The following is a 10388-nucleotide window of genomic DNA, read 5'->3' on the forward strand; positions in this document are numbered from 1 at the left end:
TACATTTTTGCAAATGATTTTAACGTGGCTTGTTGTACAAATTGCAGCAGTTACCTGGTGAAATTAACACTAGAAGCTTCAATATCAATGACATTCATTTTCACACAAATCACAAATGAAATGGCAGATAATCAGTTTAAAAACATTAACTTTTTGTCTTGTTCTTCACACAATGCTATCTTATGACATCTAAACACTTTTACTATAGCACATGACTTGTAAGACCACCTTTAATAGCTCAATCCGATGCAATTGCTTTTATCCAAACAGGTTTCCATTTTATCAGTTTGTTCAAGTGTGATTAAATGGCACAATAGCTCAACTTAAACTTAGAGAATTGCACTTTTTATGTGAAGTCCTAAAAAGCACATGAGCTGAAAGATTCATAGAAGCACCACAAAATGAGGTGGTTGCTTCAGGAATTGTGTTTCCCTGTCTGTCACTCACTCGACATTGTGTTGATGTATTGACGCTAGGGGTTCAATCTTGAGAGCCCCAATCACCTTTGCTTTAAAAAGAAAAGGCCAATGAGAATTTGCAAGTGGAATTTGTGGAATAAAAGGAGATGGCGTGCATCACTCATTCAGGTTTTTTCTTTGGAGCTGAATGCATGTTTTATGTTCACCCTCTCACCTTTTGCTACACTGCTGGATTCTTACACCGCATATCAGTTGTCACAGTCAAGTGTTGTGCTTCCCCTGGGGACTTCGGCTGCTGAGTCTGCGGGTGCTAAAAGAGAATATTCAAAATACTCAATTTTGAGTATATTTTCTTCTAAAAGAGCTCGCACAAATGCTTGGTGTCTTTTTAAAGATATTCTTCCGTGTTTGCCCTACTGAATGTGGCCGTTATCACTCCCCTCCAGATTCCATGAAATCTTTCTCGAGTGCTTGGGGCACCAGCCCACTGAGGCGGCTTTCGTGGAAGGGTTGTGTTCTCATTGCGAAAACATGCCCATGAGAACACCCTGATGCTCAGCCGGCCGGGTCGGGGAGCACCGTGGGTGATCTGGATGAGGACATGGAAGTGTTTCCACCGGCTCAGCCCCCACGGACCTCCCATCTCCAGCACACTCATTCCTTCCAGAAGAGCTGTCAATCGATACAGGTGCTCCGCCTCAGGGCAGATTTAATTTGTCGTTTGTGGCTCACAACGTGGAGGAGCTTTCGGTCACAGCATTGGTGGGTGGCCTTCTGCTATCGGAAGCGGATGAATCTTTTGAGCTCCCGCTCATGGGAGCATAAAATGTGGCGGACGCTGAGATGGCAGCCGTGCTTGCCTTGACGGCTGCGAAAATGTGGCATAAGTGGAAATCTCCACCCTGCCCTGAGCGTTTTCGACTGGATGATTGGTTTCTGGGCTCAGAGCGTGACTCACGGCCACACCCCTCCCCGCCTTTCTTCTTGGAAGTGCACGAGGAGATAACAAAGTCGTGGAGAGCACCTTTTTCTTCCCATACACACTTCGTGGGCTCATCCACTCTGACTTCCCTCAACAGTGGAGTGGCTAAGGGATATGTTGAGTTCCCCCAGGTAGAGCGTGCCGTAGTGGTGCATTTATCCCCACAGAGTGCAGCCATATGGCGCGACCGACCAAGGCTCCCTTCCAAGGCCTGTAAGTTATCTTCCTCATTAATGAAGAAGGCTTACAAGGCCACGGGTCAAGCTGCTTTCATCCTGCATGCCATGGCCATCCTGCAGGTCAAACAGACCAAGGCACTGAAAGATCTGTACAAGGGTAGAACCGAACCAGGGATGATGCAGGAACTTCGCACTGCGACCGATCCCCCCTCACAGCGCTTGCCCTGGGCCGAAGTATGCCCACTCTGGTCCAAGATGGGCATCTGTGGCTCAACTTTGTGCATGATGCCGAGAAAGGGGGGGCATCACGCAAGGGGGGCTTTTTGGTGACACCGTTGAGAATTTCGCCCATCAGATCTTGAAAGTGAGGGAGCAGGCTGAGGTGATTAAGCACATCTTACCGCAGTGCGACTGAGCTGCCTTCAGTCCTCCGAAGTCCCACACCGCATGCTTCTCGCAAGAGCCATCCTGCTGTGGTGCATCAGGATGAGCAGAAGCGCATCCTGCCGTCAGTACGACATCAGGATTAGTTCATGGCCATCGACCTGATCATTCAGTTTTGGTTTGATCATTCGGTTTGTCTTCGATGGTCAAGCATACCAGTACAAGGTCCTCCCCTTTGGTCTGTCCCTGTCCCGTCGCATCATTACTTAGGTCGCAGAGGCTGCCCTGGCACCGCTGAGGGAAAAGTGCATACACATTCTCAATTATCTCGACAACTGGCAAATCCTAGCTCAATCGCGAGATCTATTGTGCACACAGGGACTTTGTGCTTCAGCACCTTGACCGACTCGGGCTTCAGGTCAACTGGGAGAATATCAACCTCTACCCTGTGCAGAGCATCTCTTTTCTCAATATGGAATTGGACTCTCTCACTCTCAAGGCACGTCTTACACCCGAATGTGCTCAGTCAGTGCTGACCTGCCTGAAGACCTTCAGGCTGAAGGTAGCGGTGCCAGTGAAACAATTTCAGAGGCCCCTGGGGCATATCCTTGGTGGCGGTTCTCCTCCTCGGGCTGATGCATATGAGATCATTTCAGCACTGGCTACAGACTCAAGTCCCGAGGTGAGCATGGCACCACGGCACCCAGCGTGTGACCATCATGCCACAGTGCCGTCAGACATTTAGCCCTTGGTTGGTCCTGGCATTTCAACGGGCAGGTGTTCCCCTAGAGCTCAAGGCGCGTTGTGGTCACGGCAGACACCTCGAATATACTTCCGTAGTAGTTCTTCTATATTCTTTGTTCAGGGATAAAATTACGTTCTAAACAGTCAAACAACGGTATACTGTTTCCGTACATTCAGAAACCCGCCGCACTGATGTGAGTGGTACATTCAAATATGAGGATGCTACATGTAAAAATATGTTACCAATGACTTTATGCCTCATTCTGAGTAGAATTCACACATGGTCAGTAAATGAAGATGTTTTAACCACTCAATGATGATTTAAAGTAATATGCAGTAGAAAAGGATTGTCTTGCTTACATTATGAATTTATGTCATTAACACTGCACTAACACTGAATGTGTGTTAGTGTAATTATGCACTAACATGATACACAAGGCCATAATATGTGCCAGTTACACTGTTATTTTAATTTAATATGACACTGATACCATTGCAACGATGAAAGTATAAAAGTGTCAATGTGCAGAACAAAGATAAAACAATGATTATAGAGGCATATCTCACTGTAAATCAGTTCAATGGAAAGTAGGAGGCGAGAACTGACCAGCCATGCTCCTCCGTCTCCCAGCAGATCACCCGCGGCTGGAGTGGATGGTAGCGGCGAGAACTCCACTACGGCGTATCCCTCCTCCTTCCTGGGTTTCGGCACCAGTGTAAAGCAGTTAAATGGACAGGAGGAGGTGAGAACCGTCTTGACTATATAAAAATAGTTTAATGAAAAAATAAACCAAAAGACACAAACACACACACACATAGGACAGACAGCTGCCTCTAAAAGTTCGCTCTATGTTGCACCACCGTCCACAGTAGGCCTTTATCCCTCTAGGAGGCTTGATTAGCCTGATAAGGGGCCGGATGTGTAAAATCACGACCCGGCCCCGCCATCCGCCTTGTCACACTTACTTTAGACAGATGTGTGAATGGCTTTTGCTGCAGATAGCACATGAGTGAATGGGCACTTAAGAGTATTTTATTCCTTTAGTAGACTAAAATAAAAAGGCACATGAAAATGTTTCTATGCGAACGATCTTACAGATAAGTACATTTGCATCAGCTCGCTAATAACTCTGCACATCGATGTGTTCATGTTGACTGATTTTGACTCACTGAACAACGTAAAGGTCACACCTACCGATGACGTGGACCAATTGAAGTAAGAATGTGTTTAACACCCAATAAGAATTTGCCCCACTGAGACTAATGCAAAATACATCTTTTTGGCCAGATTTTGTTCTAAATGATGTCACACCCAATTGTTTTTCGATTTCGTAGAAAGTATATCGAGGCCTTAAGGGTTATGTTTAAGGTAGGGAGGTTGTTTTTTTGCTTTTCAGTGCTATAGAGCATTAACCTTAAAAACCGCATCTGTTTGAGTGAACATTTAACTGACTTTTAGCACCATACAGAGGACATTTCACCTCGGAACTGCTGTGCTACGTGCAATGAAGCATGTAATATGATTTAGCAAAACTGTTACATAGTCATGGAAATTTCAGGCTGGACTATGCAAACAATGGACCAAATGGTTGGCCAGATCATTACAGAGTCCCCAGTGTGCTGACTAAAACTATTGTTTTTATGAGATGTATTTTATCTCATAATGTTAACCGTAACTTTTTCCTTCCATTTCCTATCCTCATGGCAGGTTCTTGGCCAGAATAAGCTGCTTTGTTGATCAGACTTCATGTCATAAGTCAAAGATCTGGCTCTATGGGACTAGGTACTAACAATTTTGCCTATTTTTAAGTCATTAGAGGTGCATCTGTTGCCACATAGACTGCTGATTGCTAATTAGCCTATTGCAACTCACCGTTTGTAATTGCAATTTGTTCTCATCAAAGTTAAGCTGCTTTGTTCATGTGGTATTTAATTTATTATTCCTCTACACACACAATCACACACAGTTCTAGTCTATTCAGACACAAGAGCACACCTGAGATAAAGACCGTCTTCAGGCAGTCATTGTTTCCTTGAATCATTGTTTTGCTTCATTGACTTGATGGGAGTCTTTTAAGAGGGAACTCGCAGCGGTTTTGGACGATGCAGCCCTCCTGGCGACAGCCTTGAGTATGTATGTCTCAAATTTGTTGTCGTATTCACTCTTTTCTAAAAACATTTAGACAGGCTCTCACTCCCACATATGCCCTTTTTGCAAGAGTTTGTGAACTGCATTTGTCATAAAAGATTCAATGCTGCTGCGATGTTGCCATTGATTAATTGTTACTCTTATTCAAGGGGCTATTATAAATGAGGATGTTTTATTAATGGCCTTCATCAAAGCATTTTATGAAATGTATTTACGCTTGTGCTTTGGCAGAAAAGAGCATCTGTGAATGGTTTCCTGGCAACAGTGCACCTGCTCTAAATTGAGCTTGTTTATTGATGTTGTTTATAAAATGTTTATCTCATTTTTATTTTCAAAAGGATGTTCAAACCTCATCTTATTATGAGGTATACTGACTGACCTTTTTGCATTTTTATTTCCAAGAATATTAGCACTTACTAATTCACTTCTTAATTAGCTTCATTCAATTAGATTCAGGTAATCCAAATCAGTTCACAAACAATTATGCAATTTCCAATTAAGATGAGGTGCTAAATGCTCATTTTAAAAGATGCACGGTCAAATGCGTGTTAAGTGTTAAATTCAATGTTGTATGTACATATATACCAATGGGTTATTTATATTCCTGTAGATAAGCTACTGGTTGACTCATTCTTTTGCATTTTTCTTTTAAATGGACTGTCTGGCGTCTCATGCACACAAATTGACAGCTTCTTGACAGGAACCCCTGACCTGTCTAGCTTTAACATAGCTCTGTGAAAAGAAAAGCACAAATCAGAGGGTTATGTGTGTGTGTGAGACTCTTAATCACTCTTGAAAAAAGCCTGTCATGATAAATCCAGTGTAGAAATAACACATTGAAAGCAGATTATTATATATACTAATGTATCCTCATGATATTTTTTGGAAATGACAGAGTGTATTAGGCTTTCTTTTTATTTTAACCAATTTGGTTATATTTGAGTTTTATTTTGTACCCCAAGCATGTTTCTTGGGTTATAATTAAAATGAGAACTAATATTTTCCTCCTCTTTCTGGGTTTGATTGTAAAGATTTGTCAACAAAATACATTTTAGTATGTCTATGATACATATTGTCAAATGTTAACTGTAATAATGCTTTTTTCTTCAATGGCAAGGTCTGGATTTATAGCATGTATAGTGTTTTTGAACATGCTACTGTAATATTTCAGTTATTTAACATGCAACTTCTGTTCTCATTAAATACTGAAATGAATAAGAAATTAATGCTTAAGCATTATTCAATGTATTTATTTTGCTTAATTGCAGTAAGAATATTTCAAAAAGCAATTAAAGATAAACTGACAAAAAATAAATAAAAAATGCTTGGCTTCATCTTAAAATGCAGTGTTGACTTCAGAAATACTGACATTTTTGCTTGTGCCATTATATTTGAGGCCACTTAATTAGGATGAAAATTGTGATATTAATTGCTGACAGAATACTATTCTCTGTTCAGCAAATTCATTTAAATACTAAGACTGAATTAATTAAATCTGACACTTTGTGTTTGAGAGAAATGATCAACATTTGAGAACACATTTCGGAGATTTCAGCCTAACTAGAATTCTCAAAGCGTACGATCTCACATTACAAAATTGTTTTTAGTCAAATAAACCCAGTGGTGAACAATATGAGTTACTTAGTAAAACTATACTTGATCTAATCTAGAAATTACTTTTTTTTTATTCAGTCATGTTAAATTATATTTAATTTACATTTAAAATTAAACCAGTTATTTATTTATTTATTTATTTATTTAGAGTGCATGTAATTTGATTTTGCATTTGATTATATATACAACAGTTAGTTCCGGTCCTCGATTCTGATTGGACGGAAGATGTTACATGAGCACTGATGGACTGACACCATCAGCACTCCGACGCTTCACAGTGTATGTTTCACTCCACTTGTGTTAGTGCCCTTCTAAACTAAAGTGTAAGAGCAGTGCATGTGTTAAGTGTTACTGTTTGTCTTTTTTTTTTTCATTATATATGTTAATGAGCAGGTGGTGGCAAAATAACATTTTTGTGAGTAATAAGAGCCAGTTAGGTGACATGAATTGAATCCGCATTTACATACAACAGCTCTTAATGATCGCTTGTATTACTAATACTAAAGCTAAGAAATAGCTTTAAATGGCTTTAAACTAACAACTTCAGAATTACGGCTCATCACAGCTGAGAGACACAACAGACTGATTAATTACACAATGGGTGCTGTTTAAAATGGCATAGAACATTGCTGTTTCTATAGTGATTGACCCTTGCACACCGGTTACTGCAAAATGGGGAGAAATACCCCCACTTGGACACTATTTTTCCACTGAAAAAGCTGATCTTCAGAAAGCTGACAGCATCTCTGCTTGGGTGTGACAACAGGTGATCAAACACTCTCTCGCTTGCTCTCACACACACACACACTCCCTCTCTCTCTCTCTCCTCACTCACTCTCACTCACACACACACACACACACACACACACATCCATCCTTGTTTATCCAATAACCAGTTCGAAACAGCACAAGCCATGATATTTGTGAATTTACATAGTTGAATTACTAACAAAGGCTTGGACGCATCATTTGATTTGAACCAGCAATGCCAGATTCTGATCCGTCACGTAAGAAAGTAATTCCATGCACAAATGCGTTTTTTATGACTACTCAGTTTTTCCATATTTTAATACATTTATTTGTTAAATGAACTGTTGTATATAAGCAATATCATGCTCGCAATTGTGCTACATGGCCCTAAATCAGCACTGCTGTGATTACCTGTGGTCGAATCAAAGCAGTCCTGATGTAGGGCAATATCACTCTCTTGCTTGTGTGATATTGCTTTAATATAGTCAACATCTAAATTGACAAGTCAGATTCAAGTATAAATTTAATGAAAACCAAAATATCAATGAATCAACCTGAATACATTGTTACACCAACAAAAATAATTTTGAGGTTTAGATTGGGCAATTAGCTCCACTTTTTTAGATTACCACTTTATACAGTGTAGAATGTGTTAAGAGTTATAAAACAGATAGTTATTGCTATGTTTCTTGCTAACCATAAACAGCCTACAGTAAGGATTCTAAAAATGATTTGCTATTATAGCTTATTCTGATTTTTACAATTTAAAATTACTTATTTATTGCATTATTATTTTACCATGTTGCTGTTCCCGCCATTTTTGCTGCCATTGCGCCTTACCTGTGGTAAAATCCCTGTAGTGCTCATCTTCTCATGGCTTTATGGCATCTGTAATAACTATTCAACCATTTGAGCCATTTGTCATAATTATGACTTCATCATTTTTCTTTGTCCATTTAAAAGATGAAAGGCATGATTGTATCTATAAATGTCAATACTACAGCCAAGATCCAATCACAGATCCACACACTGTTTTCTCTGTTAGTATAAATGACACGAGTGTGCCAGAATCCATCCAATCCCTTAAGACCTCCAGATGCCCTTTGCAGTCAAAAAGCATAGAGTGCCACCTATTGGTACATAGCTTGTTACCTGCCCTGTGCACTCACTCCTCCCTTTCATATCCACCTGCCCAGTGCAGAGTTAAATGCATGGATGCACACTCACATACTGGCAAGAAACAAACAGTTTTTTTAAGTCCAGAAAGCCCAAAATGGGCTGAAAATAAGGAGGAATCAGGGGTTGATTCAGATTATACTACAGCATACAGTAGTTGAACACTTGATTCTGATTGGTTGACAGACGTTCCAAGGAGTGGAGTCATTTTCTGCAACTGCACAACTCTGAAGTAATTCCAGGTTAGTTAACCGCATTACCAATAAATATTTTTGCTTCCAAAATTTCAACTTTGCCACGTTAAACATACTGTACATGGCAGGCACAAAGCCTATAAGCCTACAGCCTATCATTTGAAAAAAAGAAAAAAAAGAAAAAGCAAACCAAATAACACTTAAAATCTTTTTCTGCTTTATTTCTGAAAATACTTTTAATATCTTTGACCAGCATGACAATTATTGTAATAACTAATACTTAATAATGTGTGGCATGTGCAGGTATGTAGCTGAGAGGCAGACCAGATGCAGGTAATCACATGATCTCTCTCACTCTCTCTCTATCTCTCTCTCTCTGTATCACATGCACACAGACACACACAAAAATTTGTAATTTAAATAACTGCTAAAAACAGTCCAAACCATCGTTACTAGCTCAAAAGCGTCAATTAGAACTAGTAACAGGAGCTTGGACTGCACTTTTGAAAAAGTAAAAAGGCTTGGGTGCCAGTACTGAACTAGTAACAAAGGTTATACATTCAGTTTAGTAATGACTGCCTGGGTGACACTTTGAAATAGTAATGCAGCATAGGTGCCATTCTTGAACCATCACAGATAGCTCAGGTTATGCATTCAAACTAGTAACTACTGCCTGTGTGATGCTTTTGAAATGGTAACGCAGCTTGGGTGCCATTCTTCAACTATTGACGATGGCTCAGGTAATAGTAATGACTGCCTGGGTGATGCTTTTGAAATGGTAATGCAGCTTGGGTTATGCGTTCAAACTAGTAAAGACTGCCTGGGTAACGCTTTTGAAATAGTAATGCAGCCTGGGTGTCATCCTTGAACTATTAATGATGGCTCAGGTTGAGTAATCGAACTAGTAACAACTGACTGAATGGCACTTTAGAAATAGTATTGCTACTCAACTGCTGTCCTTGAACTAGTTTTGGTGGCATTGGTGACACTTTTGAAATAGTAACGTGGCTTTGGTGGTATTCTTGAACTAGGAACAATAGCTTTGGTGATGCATTCAAACTAGTAATGATGGCTTGGCTGATACATTTTAAAAAGTAACTGGCTTGGGTGAATCTTTCAAAACGTAGTGCAACATAAGTGCCATCCTTTAACTAGTGCCGGTGGCTTGGGCAACACTTTTGAAATAGTAATGCGGCTTTGGTGGCAATCTTTTACTAGCGCTGTATAGCCGGGCTCACCAGTGGGAAACCACGGTGTGGGAGTCAAAGGCTTTATTCATCGCTTCCTATGAAACTTTTAGACTGAGATGCTCAAAGTTTTTGACCAATCGGTGTGTGGGAGGGAGGCAGCACACCAACAAGCGGCTCTGCACCAAAGGAAGCAGTTTGTGGCAGTATTCTCAGTCCTATTGCAGCTTGGCGGCGGCCACCAACTACAATGCAGCAGCCCAAGTGGACATGCTCTGGCAGGAGCTCGTGGAGGACGTTAAGGACAAGATGTTTGCTCAAGATCTGCCCTTTGAAGATTTGGTAGACATGGCTTTCAGTGTGGACCATCTCTTTGTCGCCGTTATCAATCGACTCATCCATCTTGGAGATCATCGCTCCCTCCAGAGACCTCTCTGTCTCCCAATCCTCTACACTACCCATGCAGGTGGGTAGAACCCGACTCACCACTGAGGAAAGACAGCAGCATATGATTAATAATATTTGCTTGTACTGTGTGTGTGTGTGTGTGTGGGGGGTGTTGTCCGGTAGAAGCCAACACTTGGCAGTAGTAAGGGAAATACTAGTGAGA

The sequence above is a fragment of the Xyrauchen texanus genome, chromosome 31 (assembly GCF_025860055.1).
Source record: "Xyrauchen texanus isolate HMW12.3.18 chromosome 31, RBS_HiC_50CHRs, whole genome shotgun sequence".
Classification (NCBI taxonomy): Eukaryota; Metazoa; Chordata; class Actinopteri; order Cypriniformes; family Catostomidae; genus Xyrauchen; species Xyrauchen texanus.